Source organism: Corvus cornix, chromosome 1, assembly GCF_000738735.6.
Source record: "Corvus cornix cornix isolate S_Up_H32 chromosome 1, ASM73873v5, whole genome shotgun sequence".
Lineage (NCBI taxonomy): Eukaryota > Metazoa > Chordata > Aves > Passeriformes > Corvidae > Corvus > Corvus cornix.
In genome coordinates this window covers 6,156,929-6,173,822 of record NC_046332.1, presented here as the reverse complement: position 1 = coordinate 6,173,822, position 16,894 = coordinate 6,156,929, and the positions used below count along the sequence as shown (strand labels likewise).

At 39.5% G+C, this 16,894-nt stretch overlaps 1 long non-coding RNA gene across 1 annotated transcript; it reads right to left on the bottom strand.

The window, feature by feature from the left end:
* Positions 1-622: 622 nt before the first annotated feature.
* Positions 623-16,548, bottom strand: LOC104689414. Its single transcript, XR_751794.3, has 3 exons — positions 16,325-16,548; positions 8,606-8,653; positions 623-2,163 (listed from the first exon to the last, which is right to left on the bottom strand). It is a non-coding gene; the product is annotated as an uncharacterized LOC104689414 (long non-coding RNA).
* Positions 16,549-16,894: the final 346 nt, after the last annotated feature.

Sequence of the window (16,894 nt, the reverse complement as noted above, 5' to 3'; positions counted from 1 at the left end):
GGCAGCATGCAAATTGCAAATATTGCTGACTTGTAATAAAATGACTTCCTTAGGCAGCATCAAGAGCAAGATAAGTAAGGGTTAAACAGCATAAAGACAGTTTTATCCCTTCTTTCAAGTTACCCATGTATTTGATTTCTTTTGTGTTATTCTTTCATTTCCTTCCATGATTATTTATATCTGGCTTAGAAGGCAGAGCTTCAGTGTTCTGGGCATTGGACAAACACAGAACAAAGGCAGAGCCCCTGTGACAGAGACTTTGCTTTTTTTCATCAGTTTGTTGTAGCTTCTCATGGAAAGGCTGCCTTTTGACAGCTATAGACAAAGTACGTGTGCACCTGGAAATTAATGGAAACTTATGTTGTTCCCACCCCCTATTTCAGCTCTCACCAAAATAATTTGCTTTAACTTTGGCTATAAAGAGAAGAAACTTTCTTGGCATTTTTCAAATTCAATTACACAGGATATTTCATTCTCTTGTTTGCTTTTAGAAGGAAATAATTAGCAGCCATTTCTGTTTTCCACATGGATCTCAGTATTCTGCAAGGAAGATGACATTATACCTGGGTAAACAGCAAAGTGATTATCAAAACAAAGTCAAATAAAACCAAGGAGGCTTTCCTTTGCCTTCAGAAACTCTTGGTACTCTGCAGCAGCATTTCATGTGTAACTGAATCTTTTCTTCTCAGATTAATTTCTGTTATTGCACATGTGGCTAAATATAGAACAATCAAAGTAGTTTTAGGAGTAGTAATTTATTTACAATAATTTTATTTGCCTTAATTCCCTTGTGATTGCATTGGGTTTAATTTGTGCTAGAGCAGCCTGCATGCAGAAAAATAGCTTTAATGATTTTTCATTATGGAGATTGTACAGTGTGCTTTGTTCTCTGGAATTTGGCAACAACCGTTCCTCTTCTTCCTGAGGTCAGAGTGATTTGAGCTTGAACTAGCTATCTAGAGAGATCTGATAAAGAAATTTCATCTGTGTGGGTGCTGGCCAGCGCTGAACAGAACCCTGGGTTTCAACAGAGACTAATCTTAACTCAGGAGGGAAAATTCAGGAGGGTAAAAGCAATCTGCTCTTTGGTGACAGATCGCTGACAATTTGCTTCCACTGGCCACCTCTCTCTTCCTGCCTAAACTGTCAGAGTGCCATGGAAGAAAAAGCCCTTTGTGCCTGCCTGCAGAAAGTGACTGTCATCACCATTATGAATGGTATTTTACATAGGGCTTGTAAAGATCAGCAATTACTTCATCCTTCCTGCCTCCTCTTTGTGCCGGTTTCTCTTCGTGCTGCACCCAGCTGAGGTTTGGGCCAAAGCACATCTGCTTCCCTGTCGAGCAAGTACCTCTAAGAGTTTGCCTTGTACTCCAGCTCCTTCTTTCTACTCATCTTCCCAAATTTGTGGGGGAAAACAGCTTCCCCTTCTCTCCCTGTGGGTTGGGACCAAGATTTGTAGCTCTGTTTTTGACTTGGAGCCCTAACTCAGGCTGAGGTGCGGCTGTAGTTGCTGCCCGTGGCTGCTTCAACCCCCAGGAATTCTCACTGGGATGGGCGAGATGATGGGTGGGAGATGTGACAACGGGTGCGTTTGGGGAGGACAGAGGGGTGGAAAAGGAAGGGTGTATTAAGGGGTGTTGTGAATGACAGTAAGGGCATAAAAGTTGGATGGTACCCAAAGTGATGTGAAGGAGCTTGAAAATTGTGATTCCAAACTTGTGGGTTTTTTCCTGGATTAAGAGGAAAATAAAATTATTTTTAGAGTGGAAAACTCTAAAAACCCTTGAACTTCCAAAAGTTTTTAGGTGTGATGTTATACTGCCTGTGTGGGGCCAAGGCCTTATTAAAACTGAAAATCAGCTCCTTGTCTGCTTTGGCTCAGATTTGGGCTCAAACTACATCCTCTCTCAGGCACTGCAGTCTTATGAGTCAGACAGTGTTTAAGAGTTTAATTGGAGGGGCTGCTGTGGTGTGCAAGTGTAGCTGGAGCTCAACAAAGGTGCGTGCCTACAGGGAAAAGGTGAGCTCTAGATGGAGCAAATTTCTCTGGTGAGGTGTCATGATAGATCTGGGAAACAGAATATTGGTGAATCCAGTCCAAAATGAAAGGGCATGGTTTGAATCAAATTGTCTCCAAAGTCTTCCTTTCTTCCTTCCATCCTGAAATAGGAAACATAAAACATAATGAAGATTTTCCTGTATAAAGCATCTGGCTTAGGCAAGACACTTTGATTTCCATTGAATAGCTTTGTCACATTAAAATTCTCAGTCCCTGCTAGTCAGTGAGTCAGACAAGTGAGGGCAATAGGGGTGAGTCAGGGGTTTTATGACACAGCACTGAGTGAAGATTGATGTGATGAAGGTACCTCTGGTGTGGGTGAAATGGGTGTTAAAATCACGTTGCGTAGACAAAGCTTGTTATGAGAGGGATGTCTGTCCCAGAGACACCAGGAATGGATTTTTCTATAGGAAAGACAGTCCGTGTGAACAGCCAGCAAAGATTTTGACTGCTCATATTTTTTAGTGGCTCCTTCCCACACTTAATTTAAACCTCATGAATTTTAAGTTAATGACTTTTCTTGTTTTCAAGAAATAATTTAATTTGTGGGTGATTTTTTTAAATTAAAAAAAAAAAAACATAGCCAGTATATTTACAGTTAGTCGATGGAGAACCTCTCAGTTACCTGAACAAATTGTTTCCTGGGTTCTGTGTATTACAAAGAGAAAGTATTAAAAGCTCAGATTATCATACGAATTTAATAAAAATCTTACAAATTGGAAAGCAGCGCATTACTAAGCCAGAGGATAGGAAATCCTTTGATTGCACCTTTGGGTGCAATTCCTGCAGATAAGAAAAGTGGGATCTTATCATCAGTCAGGCTATTTACCTATGAGAGTCAGGGTTTCACTGATGCTTCATGTTTTTCTGCTATTATAGTAAATAGATTTTGCATTATTTTCCCCATATTTAAATTTAATCTCTTTATGCTTTCTGTATTCTATCCAGTGTATGATATTTATCTCATTTCCTTTTTAATTATTTGAACAATTGTCCTTCTAAATATTCTTGATGTTATTGTTTTTAATTTCTTTGGAGTTGTTTGATGTTGGTGTCCATGTTCTTTACTGGTCATTTCCAAGGAGATAATTAGTTTCAGTCTCTTGCAAATTTTCTGGATTTTTCTTACTAATTTGTAATACAAGCATGATTATTTTTAAAGTGTTTCATGAGACTAATTATTTTTTTTAATTTGCAAAATAAATTACTGTTCACATTTATAAAGTACCTTGACAACCTCTCTGAAATAAGGGTGAACATATTGTGGAATCTGGAGGAGGAAAGAGGTCATCCTTAACACCCTCAGAACTGGTAAATTTGTTTGCTAGAGAGCAGCATTAAAACAAATTTCACTGTGCATCTTTTTTAAAAAGAGGGAAGGATTTTAGAGCAGCAAAAAACATGTTTTGTATGTACTTAGCACGTGAGGAAATTTGGTGACACTCTTTGGCCTAAGACAAGTTTTTATTTTCTGTTCTATGGTGCACAAGCCCTGGTTGTAATACAGGTGCTGCTGAGATAAATGTTCGTGTCCTTTGAGACATGAGCCTGAGGACACACATCTGCTGTCACAAGTGGCTTCTGTACAAGCAAACCCCAAAGTTCCAGGGGGTGGGGATTTCTGTGTGTCCTGTCCAGTTCCCAGAGGCAGAGCAGCTTTGTCCCCTGGGCACAATGCCTGGGGCAGTAATCGATGGCCGCTGTGCTTGAGCTGGTGTGTCCAGTCTGGCTTGTGCCATTTGGGGTTACTGCCACCAGCAGGTGACAATTCCAAGGTCTTCACACCACACTTTGCTGGGGGGGTGTTCACAGGAGAAGGGTGCAAAGGTCCTTCACAACTGTGCAGAGGGGCAGGAACTCTGTCTCTGCTAGACAGGATTTCATCCCTTGCCATTTCTCAATGCTTAGTATTTCCAGTGCCTGCAGTTGCTTCCTAAAGCAAGTAACACAGTTTCCTCAGGGAATATTGACTCCGGGTCTAAAGCAAGGTGCAGCATTTTCACTCCCACTCAGCAGGTGATAAACCTAAAGATCTTTAATTCCATGTGGGGTTTGGGTTTCTTTGTTTGTTTGTTGGGGTTTTTTTAACTGACTCCGTGATTTTGGGCAAAGCAGTGAGCTCACTATCCTGAGGTTTTAAGTCTGCAGAACTTAAAGGAGTAATAACAGGCTTCCTAAAGCTTGGGGGATTCTTCTTTCTGAGGAAAGTATGACTATTTTATGTTGTACCATATTATCTTATAAGTTCTTACTGTTTATTGCAGTAACACCAGGTTTCATGATATTTCATATTCCTTTTCCTCTTAATATTCCAGACACACGGCTGTATAAAAATTTCAACTTTAGCTGAAATAAGTTTCTAGCTCTTCCCCTATACTCAAGAAAGAAAAACCTTGATAAACTCTCTCCCTGAAGACTAGAAGAAAAACTAGGATAGAAATGAAGAGGACCCAACCTCTGTTCATTCTTGAAATTAGTAATTTGCTGGGAGTGTAAGCTGTGGTGTGTGTGTGTGTGAGGTCTGGCAGCATTACAAACATGAACAGCAAGGTGGGACTGTAAATGTTAAGTATGTGCAGCCAAGCTGATAATTAGAGAGTTCTCAGCAATTTGTCTTCAATTCAGAGGAAACATTTCTTGATCAGAGAGTGTTAACTGAACAAGTTCCAGGAAAGGGAAGCAACATAAAGGATGCTTTTTCCCTCCCTCCTCTTCCTCTGCCTCTCTATCCCCTTGGCATATTGTATCAGAGGTGTTAAGTGCAATGCTTTCTCTCCTTTTTATTGCAACTTTTCATTCTTACTAGCAACTAGAAATTAATAAGCTTAGTTTGCTTTCAGTATTTAAATTTTTTGATATGCTGAGCATTATTTCAAAAGTGCATGCGTGTGACCTTGGCAACCTTGCGAACAGGAAAATACAATGTACCTTCACTTTACTGCAGGTGCCAAAAAAGCAGCTGTAGTAATGTTGGTTTCATAGCATTGCTTTTTTCTTTCCTTTTTTCCCCCCCAACCCTCTGTCTGGATTATATCTCACATGTTTTAGATGAAAATGCATAAAAATACTTCTATCCTTGTATGTTCACTGGTATTTTCATGGTCACACTGTCAACGTAATTGGAAAAATGGAGCAAACAACATCTTGATATTTAACAAAATACTGTAAAAAAAAATAATAATCTTCTGCATACATCATTAAAAAGAAAAGTAGTATAAATGACTTTGAAACATTGCCTTTAAAACATTAAATTAAAGGGACAAATCCCTGTGTGGAATAAACTGAACATGTACCCATTGAAATCAATGGAGCTACACAGGTTTAAAGTAATTTGGTATCTGGCCCTCTATTGGAATGCTAGATTAAGTTGGAATGACGTGTACTTGAAAAGGTACACATTTCATTTGGGAATCTATAATGATCCTAAAAAAGCTGAAATATTCCCCAAAATTTGTGATTTGCACAAACTCCAACCAACTCTGCTTTATATTTTTGCACTGTTTTTACCTGGGAATATATACTTCAAGTAGTTCTCAAAATGACTGAAGCAAATCTGACAATTTATCATAATTGAAAGTGTCTTAGGAAAATGTCTTGGAGGCTCAATTTCCTGCTGAGAAAGGGAATGTCAGTGTTGTCACTGACCTGTGGCTGTAAGAGGCACATGATCAAGAACTTATTAATTACAACATTAAATGCCAAATATATGAGATACCACAGACATTTTATTGGATGTGGGAACTAATCAACTTGCTACTGAAGTAATTCAATTCTGTGCAGGTTTATTATTCAAGCACTTTAAAGCTCAAGGAATGACAGCTGATATATATGGAGGAAAACTAAGAGAGACAGCAATAGTTCTTTTTAATTGTATTTATTGTATTGGATAAAAGTGATATACAGCTTTCCTTTCTGGTCTTGAAGTGATTTGTCTCATGCCTAATTATCACTTAACTATCAATGACCAGGATGGAGAAAGAACAGCCATGCTGAAAACCAGTGTTCAGAGTGAGTTGGCTGCAAGGCACAGGTGCCCTGCCAGCTTTAGGTTATCCAGCCTCCAGCACCTACAGGTTTCCAGCAGAGCAAAGAAGCAGCCAAGGTGAGGTGTCCCCTCAGTGCCATTACAGGCAGCAGCTGCCCATCCCCAGGCTGGGCTCCCCAGGCAGGAGATGAGCACTAAATGTTTAATTTAGCTCCTGGTGCTTTGGAAGAAGCGGGTGCATGCTTTTGCCTCCTTGCACACGGAGAAATTTCTGCAGCCGAACTTGTATCTGGCTGTCCAGGGATCAGTGCTGTGTGCTGATGGGACCAGTCAGCCTGGCAAGCTGGAGCCCCCTTGTCAGCTGAAACTGTGTTTTCCACAGTCTTTGTTTGCTTGTGAAGCATGTGGGATTCGGTTAGGTACACAAAAGAAAAACCTGCTGAATTATGTACCTCTGAAAGTACAAAGATCTCCTGTTTGTGGAGCACAGACGACCATCTCAGTAGGACAGGATTCTTGGTGGCAGATTTTTACTTTTTTCCCCCCAAGGAAATGTATTACATGGTGTAAGAGACCGTGCAACTTAGTGAAAATGGAAAGATGCTCATGTTCTGGAAGGATGAACTGGATGGTGTCTTCACAGATGATGCATCTCCTTCAAATGGGAATAATATGGCTTTATAATAGACTAAACCAGACAAATTGATTCTTCCCCAGTCCTCGGTGACTGGATGGTTATGATTTGAATTCATTAAAACATTTCTGATTTGTACTTTGTTTGAAAGCGAGATATGTCCTTGGCTTGGGAATGAAGCTTAGCTGGAGAACATGCCTTTACTTAGCCTCTGAAGCTGAAATTGTATATAAAATGTTTTATGTTTTGCTTTTGATTTTGAAATGCAGACTTCATTTCTGTTTACCCTAAGTTCAGTCATTCATGATCATATTGATACAAGTATTAAAGTCGTGGTAACAGAGTCAGTTTGGGGTTTTTTCTAATGTAACTTGAAAATCCCCTATTGTTTTTCATCTAGTATGGTAGTAGAAGGACTGAAGTTTTGTTCAAGGGCTTTTGGGTTGGTTTTTTTTTTTTTTTTGTTGGTTGGTTGGGGAATTTTTCGTTTGTGGGTTTTTGTTTGATTGTTTGGTTTGGTTTTTTCTTTGTAATGCAGTAGCAAGTCCAGAGACACCAATAAAATATTTTTTTTCCCTTATATTATGGTTGCTCAGCTCTATTAGTATAGAACATCCATTTGTTTGCTGTCCAAAGATTTTCTAAAAGAAAATAATTATGGTATTTGTAGATTTTTCATTCTTTTCATACTGATTTAAATATAAAACCTCTTTAAAAAATTTATAATCCTCTGTGTTTACAGTGGGTTACCAAATTATTCCTCATGTTAGTACCTGAAGCCTTACCTGTAGATCAGGTAGGAGTTGGGAAAGAAGATGAATATTCACAGCAGCATTTAAGGCTGCATAAAATCCTTGTGGCGGTTAAGTCATATGCTTGCACAGATTAGCAGTGTTAAAAATAAACTAGAGAACGATAAGCAAATTTTTTTAACTGCTTTTTACAGGTGATTTAACCACAGGAAACAAGGAGGACGTGCTAGCATAATTAGATAAGCATTTCACTTGTAGTTAACAGTGGTAAATGCAGTGATACCAGCTAAGTTTTGAGCTGGAATTTTAGGCAGTGTGCTAGCAAGGGGAAGTGTACCCACAGGGATGTTCCTGTTACTCATTCCTAATGGAGCTTGGCTAAGGCAAGGCAGTGGATGTCATCTTCCTGCAGTGCCTCCTGGCCAGAACCAGCAATAAAAATACACAATAGATTTAATGCAGCTTGGCTGTCCTGTGACCAGTAAGTTTGCCATAGGCAGGGGCACAAAGTGCACTGAGCTTCTTCAGCCTTGCTCTTAAGGCTTTTCTTACCATAGTCTTATGTAGTGGGCATAAGCTGGGCTGAAAATTACCCACAGAACATAAGAAAATACAGAATAGAATAATGAAAGCATATATACTACCAGAAATGTAAGCAATCTTGCACTGAAGTAGAATTCAAAAATGCATTTTTTAATTTAATACATTGTCTTAAGGATATGATTTTCTACTCCCCGAGTGTTTTCTATTTGACAGTGTCACAAGTTGTTACTCTTCTTCAAGAGAGCTGGAAGGCAAAAAGTTCTGGCCCCACTCTGAGGTATTTAACCAAGGCAGAGATCTTGATGATATTAGCATGGAGCAGTGTTGCTGTAGCCATGAATGGGTGAAGTTGATTACAGGAAAACTTAATATCTAAAGAAATCTAGCTATAAATTCTTTAGGTTCCAACCATCAGCATCTAATGAGTAAATTACAAATGAATTTCAATGAAAAAGACATACTTCAGTCACCCATCCAAAGAGTACAATCCAAAATCCCTCTAACACCAAAATCAGAACAACCACACAGACCTCTCTTTCATACAGTATTAGTTTCTTTCTAAATGGAAATGAGATTATTTCTGATTTATGTTGGTGATGTCTTGAGCAGGTCTGTACCCATTTGCTTACCTGGTTTACAAGAGGTGTATTTTTCCTCTGGGCCAAATGTTGTACTCCCTGTAAAACAAAGGTTATGGCACTAACACAAGCTATTTCCTTGAGGCCAAATTCTACCCACAGTTTCTGGAATGCAGATCACTAGCATTACACATGGGTAACTGAAAATCTGAATTTACTCTTGAGTGCTCAGTTTAGTCAAAATTATTTTGCAGCTTCCCTGCTGATGGCTAAGAAATCATCCAACCCCAGTAGTATAGCTACCTTTTATTCAGCATTCCCTTCACAAATATAGCATAAGGGCTGCTTATAAATATACATGCTTTTGTTGAAAATTGCTGTTGAAATTCCCTGCTTTGCATACTACAGGTATAGTGAAAGAAATATCTGAAAGCTCATAATTAACCATTCCTTTTGTTCAGACAATGCAAAGTGGACTAAGTTCTCAGACATTATATCCAAGATGCTATGCCCAAACTGTTTTCAGCTATTCTTCACACAATTTTGATTGGTTTAGGGCAGAGCTGTGCTAGTTAACATTCCTGATCATCCTCATCGCTGCCGATGCATTGTCGTGTGCTTCTGACCAAATCCTGCCTTGCTCTGAGCACAAATAATTCAACTCCCCACTGTAAATCTTTTCTAATTGGGTTATTTTTGTCTTTTAATCTCTTACTCTGAGAGCCACTAATGATTTTGAACTGAGACATGTATAATCTGTAGCAATTTAGCTTATCTGGCTTTTTAAGACCACTTATTTTGCTTTTAATCTTTAACAACCCTGTTTGGATTTAAGACTATGTGCGCTAAATGACAAAAGTAGAAGCAGATTTGGCATCATTATGCAGTTCTTAACCTGGTGCTGAGGCCTGCAACTGCAAAGCTTATGATGCCATCCATGACTGAATTTTAAAAATAAATTGAAATCAACTCCAAGACAAGAAAGGTTGAGAGCTTGGATGATAAAGGTAGTAGTGTGTCATATGTTCATTACTTGCTGTGCTGCTGTAACAAATATCAGACTTGGTGGTTTTCCCTTGCCTGTTTGAATTGGTAGCTTCAGCCTAATTTTCCAAGATGAAGTGATGTGGATTAATAGAATTTTTTTGAGTCTAACCTTTCATAGGTCCTTATGGACTGCAGGCTAAATCAAACAAACTGCTATTAGTGGACCTTGTTTGAGTAGCTATGCATAAATTTGTTTTAGTGGAAAACAACAGTGGGTTACCTCAGTCTCATACGAGAATATGATCACTACCTTGGGCAGTAATTGGAAATCAGAGAAGAAAGACCAAGGATTTAATTAATTTTCAGGATCCTACCATATTAGGTTGCTAGATGCTCCTTTACAATATGAAATATGGATATGACAGTCAAATAGAGTTTACAAGCCCTGGATATTTGTCACATGTTTGAAAGGGAAGGGCAGAATTATTTCACAATGTGTGACACATTACCCTCTAGTGCATGTCTGGGAGGTTACCGTGCTACAAACAGTTTTGATTAATCAACCATTCCTGTTAAGATGGGGTGTTTAGCAAAGCTGGAGAAATACTTCAAGTATGGAGGGCCCTTTACTAAAATGGGCTAAGAAGGATTTTCACAGCTGTGTCAGAATTGGTCAACCAGTGATTTGTTTTTTTATGAAAGGCTTGATTGCATCTAAGTGTGGAGTCATTTTTTGTGAAATGCAACAAGGGAAAAGAAGTTTCAGATGTGATGGTTTATTTAACCTTCCCACCACTTCTGCTCTGCACAGTCAGACATATGTATGTCCAAGAAACTTTGAGAACTGTGAAGGGTGTCAGTTCACATGAAACAGCACTTAGACATGTTTCCAATCCCACTGGATTTCAAGTCAAGCCTCTACTGAAAGAGCATTTTTTTGAGAAGGATGAGCATTTTCATGTTGCAGTTGCCCTCTGACTCCCTGGAAAAGAAAATTTCCCACACTGGTCAAATAGAATGGATGAATCTAGAGCAACTTCAGAAAAAGCAGTATAGATATGATGTAATGAGTTACTTATGCTGATCTATGGGGAATTCTACTGGTTTCTGACTGATCTAGTTATCTTTGAAAATCTCAGCTAAGTATGCAAAAAATACTTTAAGTAAACATGTGCAGGTTTAGATATTTACACTATGTGCAAAACCAGAATTACCTGTAAAAGGAAAGAGATTGTCCTGAAAAAAAGTAATTTCTTTCTCTTTTGCTACTGTAAGTCTGTTAAGCGTTAACATGGACTAAGTTCCTGTTGTTGGTAATTTTACAATGGCTTTGAATTAGTGTGGGCTTGAGTAGTGCAGGGAGTGTGACAGTGTCAGGCACGTGGGGATGTGGTGTGCTCCCTCCCTCACTTGCCTGTCCTACAGCTCCTGACAAGGCAAGCTGAAGTGCTGCTGACCAGGGACTGGGAAACTGTTCAAATGGCTTTCTGGGCTGGGGAAGACTTGGGGAAAATGTGTTTGTGGGGAAATAAATGCATCTGTCCATTACCCTGCTGCTTTGTTCTCAATGATTATGACAAAACACAAATTGCTTCTCATCCTAAATCCATGTTATTGCAGGCTTTCACTGGATTGATTCCTTCAAATTCCAAATCTGTTGGAGTTGTTGGGTGAGAGAAGTAGGAAAAAGAAAAGGCAGGAAGTGTTTTGGGTTTTGCTAAGGTTTTTTTTTGTTTGTTTTGGGTTTTTTTATCAGCAGGTAAGCCTGATGATAATTCTGATTCAATGTGGTGCAAAGGCAGAGCACATGTGGACGTAACCCCTCCTGAGTACACCAGCACTGGAGAACTGCCTTGAGCTTTGAGGAAGACAAGGATATGTTCTTCATGCTTGAAACTCTCTGAAGCAGCTCAGAGAAACTGAGCTGTGCTGGTGACGACAACTGATTTTCAGCCCTTTCAGCACCTCTGCAGGCTCCAGCAGGGCATGGTGCTTCCACTGTCACCACACAGGCTATGCTTTCTTTCCCTCTCCATCCAAATTTATTTGCCTGTGTGGCAGAGACTTTTCTGAGGACTGAAGGCCTCTTATAAATGGCAGCTTTCACCCTGCTTGAAATCTAAGAAGCAGCTTAACTCCTGCCTTCTGTGCTCAGTCTCTTAACAAAGAAAACAAGTCTCATTCTGAATATCTCCCTTTTTTGCTGGAAGGTTCGCACACGTTAAAAATCCTCTGATTTAATAATATCTTTGGTCAGAGCTTAGTGTCTAAATTTGCTGGAAATAAGCAGAAAGACCCTTCTTTAAAATGGGAAGAAAGGTGGCTTAAGAAGTAGACCTTAATATTCTAGAGGCCTTTTTTATTAACTTCACATTTGAGGAAAAAAAAAATCTTATGACTTATGTCAGGATCTTTTGTTCACTTAATGAATTTTTCAAGGTATTAAAAATAATTTGTGCAATGTGATGACTATTAAGCTAGTAGGTGAGGATGGGAGTAGAATGTAATTTCATTTAATATCCCATTTGAAATAAAAAGAATATTCTTAAAGGTTTTTTAAGAGAAGGAAATCTTTACCGATGTAGAAAAGAGCCTCATCTTTGCTGGAAACTAAGCCACACGACATGGCAATAACAGCTCCACAGGAAGAGTGGGAAGCATGTTGAAGATCAGTCTTTACATTTAACACTTCAAAAAATGAACCTCAGTGAAGACACCAGGCAGCCATGCTCCTTGCACATACTCATAATATATGTGTGAGGATATATAATATATGTATATACACACCTCACTCCTCCTCATCTTGCTAATTTCTGTGGGTGTTATGATTACAGACCAGGAGGAGATTAAACCCCAGAGCACAGCCACATGGTGGTTCTAAGAGAGTTTACTTTGGAAGTGTTAAATGGGTGATCTCCTATGTATGCAAATTAAAAGCTTCTGGGAGTACAGTGCATGCAATGAAAAGAAAATATAGCCTTCTGCAGATGGAAAAAGCTATCTTATTAGGAATTAATAACTGTCTCAGTCCTAGGGAAATAAGAGAAAATGGTGCATCTATTTCTCACTGCAGCAAAATGTAATTAACATGAAGGTCAGAGGGCAAGGACATAGCATGCAATTAAGTCTTCCTCAATCTTGCACTACACAGGTAAACACAATATAAGCTTAATAATGAACAAATCCTCTGGTATCTAGCACACATTTTGAGAGCTCTCATTTACATGAACTCTGTGGGGAATCTTGTTTCTTGCTATAGCATATTTTGCAGTTCTATATAGAAAATTTAGGAGGACTCTAAGGACATTTTCCTCACATCTTTCTTGAGGTTTGCTCTGATCCCCCTACCACTGAAGCATTGCTGTAGCTCATTTTTCTGCATGTTACCTGAGATTTCGTGCTACTGCAGATAAGGCAAAGCTGTAAGAAGACTGCTGCTAACATGTGAAAGCTGTGCTTTGAAGTGATAGTGTAATGAATATCTATGTTAGTTACTGCTGGATGCATCCTTTACCTTGCAGCTGTCAAGCTACTTTAGGGGGTGACACCTGATTTTTTAATTTGTATTTTTCTTGGACCAGGGCACTTGGTTGAGAATACGGTATTCATTACACGCCTGTCCACAAACGCGGAGTGGGAATGGATTCAGCTCTGACTGTGCTTTGAGCTGGAGGTTGGCGCAGATGACCTCCCAAGGTCACTTCCAACCTGAATTAATCTATAAGCTTAAGATTTGCATGCAGATCTCTGTTAGTTTTTTACAGTTCTTTTAGAGAAGAAAAATATTTCTGCTAAATATTGGACTTGACCTGCAGTATATTCAAGTTCTCAGAAGTGGTCTAGTTTTTATTCATGCCCCTCTGCCACTGCTTTATTTTCTCTTGTCTCACTTTCCTCCAAGAGCTTCCAGACTTGCCCTTGATTTCTGCCTCATAACAAATCTGACTAAGACCTGCTTCCCTTTTGCTTTCCAAACTCTCTCTTTTCTCTGTGGCTCTGAGCCCAGGGAGTAATATATAAAATGTTGCAAACCATAACAGGGAGACACAGCCCCTCGCAGGCATGGAAGTGGGATGCAGAGTTATGAAATAGCACCAGCAGAAAGGACTGCAATATTGTGAGCTTACCTTTCTGGGCAGCATCAGAGAAGATTTATGCAAAAGGGCTCTCTGGACTTGGAAACATCAAGAAACAAATTAAAAGGGCAAATACATACACTAAATCATCCCCTAACCCCTCATGTCAGACCTCCCAACCTTATGCGGTGTATAACTGTGAATGGCAAGGTAGAACCTAATCTGAAAACTCTGTAGCCAGATTAAGTCTGAGTACAAAACTGACCTGGTTCATCTTTTCTGTCATCAGTGGTGGAGGCCCATGCAATAAATGCTACAGGATTTTTTTTTTTTTTTTTTTTTCATGGACAGAGATTCCTTGGGAGCAGTCAGGACACTACAGTAAAGGGTCAATGCCCTTCTCACAGACAATCTATGAAAATCACTACCTGAAAGAGAAAGGCGGGGGGGATAAAAAAATTGAAAGGGGGACAAGGAAAATTAGTGCAGATAGTATGATTTTTCTCAAAATAGCTCTGGTTTTTGAGCTTTTAACTTGTAACCTTGGAGTAACAGTAGGTGATAATTTTGAAAATTGGGGGAATTCCTGTTCAGTCTAAATTCTCCTGAGATGAGAATAAAAGCTTCTGCAGAAAACAATTTTGGTCTCAATTAAGATGGAAGCACAGGGAGGAGAAGAAGAAAGACATTTTTGTCTCTTTTGAAAAAGGCAAGCCTGAAATTGAGGTAGTAGGTCCTAGTTGGCCAGGCGTATGGGATGCGAGGCAGCAGGAGAGTAAGTGCCAGTGTGTGGTATGAGCTTACCCCCTTCACACTCCCATTTTCCAAATGATCAGACGTGAACTAAATTTCATGCACTCAGCTGCTAAAAAAGGTGGGGTTTTCTTTCCCAGGCAGTCATACTTTTTGCTGCTTCGAAGCAAGAAGAAATGAAGAGCCAATGTAGCAGCTAGCAAGGGGTAGTGCAGAGGGTGAACTGGGAGGTTACCTTTTGAGAAAAGGCCACAGCAGCCCTGTGTGACACATCCACCTCTACCCTGGCCCCATCCTTGCAGCCTTGCCCCTGCTGTGCTGCCTTGGATCTTGGGGGAGCCCTTGTCTTCTACTTTGTGGGCTGCCAAAGGGGGCCAGTGCTGGAGGCCACCTCCCCTCTTGTGTGGGGTGTGCCCTGGCTGACTCCTTTCACTGGAAAGGCTGCAGGAGCTGCCAGAAAGGCACAGCAGCTCAAAGAATATGGCCCTAAGTGAGGCAGCAGCTCTGCAAAACCTTCCTTTCTTCTTTATCTTTCAGCCTCATTTATGCTTTCCATATATGTCAAAACATGTCAGATATTTCGAGCGTGATCTCTTGAGAACATGCTAATTCATGACTCCCTTAATATTCCAGCTCTTTTTATTGGATGATTGTGCTATATTTTACCCTCATCTTTTGCTCACTTGCTTTCTCTGGAATAAGTTGAGGTTATGTTTGTTTTCAGGGGTATGACTATATTTTGTCTGACAGAAAATAGGTGGTTAGTTTGAAATATCTGTTATTCTGCACCATCCCCCTTTTCTCCTAGAGAAAAATAGGGAGGTAGAAGATGATTGTACTGCAGTGCTTGCATTAGCAGGGACAATAGTACATGTACTCTTGGTTTACTGAATACTATGTACTAAAAGGATAAAAAAACCCCAAATGAATCATAAGTAATTTAAAAACAGAATCAGAGTAAAATTATAATGAGCTTGAGCAATCCCGAAGAAGGTAGCACAGATGGATTCAGTATTTTAAATTTAATGTGAGAAAATGTTTTCTTGAACTTGTGGATTTGGTGGGGAGACTGAGATGCTTTAATATTAATAATCTGCACATAGCTGCATTGAACAAATGGTGATAGGGGAAATAACCTTACCTATATGCGGTAGTGCACATAATGAGACTGGTATTTACAGTTCTTTAGACCTATATTAATTTTACAGAGGAAATCTTGTCCTCTTTTTTCCTTCTGTGTCGGTATTTGCAATTTAATATGATCACTAAGAGCAAAATGAGACTCCTGCACATACAATTTTGCTGTGGATCTCCTAGCTGAAGAATGATGGTGATAACCTGACCAAGTTTTTAATTTTTGCATGCAATCAAAGCTCAGTTTCAGTCATTTTGCTTATAAAATGAACAATGATATTAGGGAATGTATTTTCTTCATTGTGGTTCAGACATCATTCTGAGATAGCTGAACAGAAGTGTACTGTACTTGTTATCTGAATGTGGTGACTCAGAAAAGGCATTAATAATAACTGAGCGGTTTTATTCTTATACTGACTGAGGGACTTGTGCCTGCTTGTTTTATCAGAAAGAAAAAAACCTGCATCTGACTGGTACGAATTTTGCCTGAACAAAAACTACAGGTTGCAGTCCAAATGAGATTATTTCTTTCAGTGCATATTGGTTTCATTTTCTAAAGTTTCTATGTTTTGAGAGCACGTACAGGAGTGACTTTAATTTGAGGCTTAAAGTTACTGCTTTGGGAGACCAAGCTGCTGCGGTGATTGTTGAGCTCTCATGCATTTGTTAGAGCTCTGCTCTGTTACCTACCTGAGATCTTGGAAGTTGTTAGTGTTTATCTGAAGTCCTGGTGAATAGTGGGGAGGCTTTTATGCAACAGAGAGGAGGACAAATAGCAGCTGCATTCATAGAAACTTTTGCTTCACGTAAGGGCACTCACCCATGACAGCCGTTCTCCACCCTGGCACAGGACAAAGGTCTTGCTAATGATGCTGCTATCCAGTGCTCTGAAGGCTGTGGGCACGCTGTATAACTGCAGGTTGGCAAGGTCACGACACGATTAACCAAAGCTGTCTCTCACATCTCAACTGACCTCAATTCCAAAGTGGAACTCGCAGCGAGTCCTTGCTCCCTTCGGGCGCTGATCAGCTCTCTTTAAGTGTGTGGGAACGCAGGGTTTCCTGTAGCACAATTCACAAAATGTATTGCCCAATGTGTAGAAATTGGAGAAAACTGCAAAAATTGCTATATTTACGACAAAGATGTGCTTCATCACTTAAGTATTAAGTATTTCCTTTTAATCTATATGTTTTTAAGTATGTGCAGTAATAGATCTTTCTATGTATAGAGGTTTCCGGCAGATATATATGTTCAACTAGTTCATGCAAATCTCGGCAAAAGATATTAAAAATGGCTGTTTATAAATATAAATAGCCGAAGCAGGTATTTGCTTTACCATTACTCCACCTACTGGTATTGTGCTAAACTGACTGAGGTCTCAGAGCTTAAT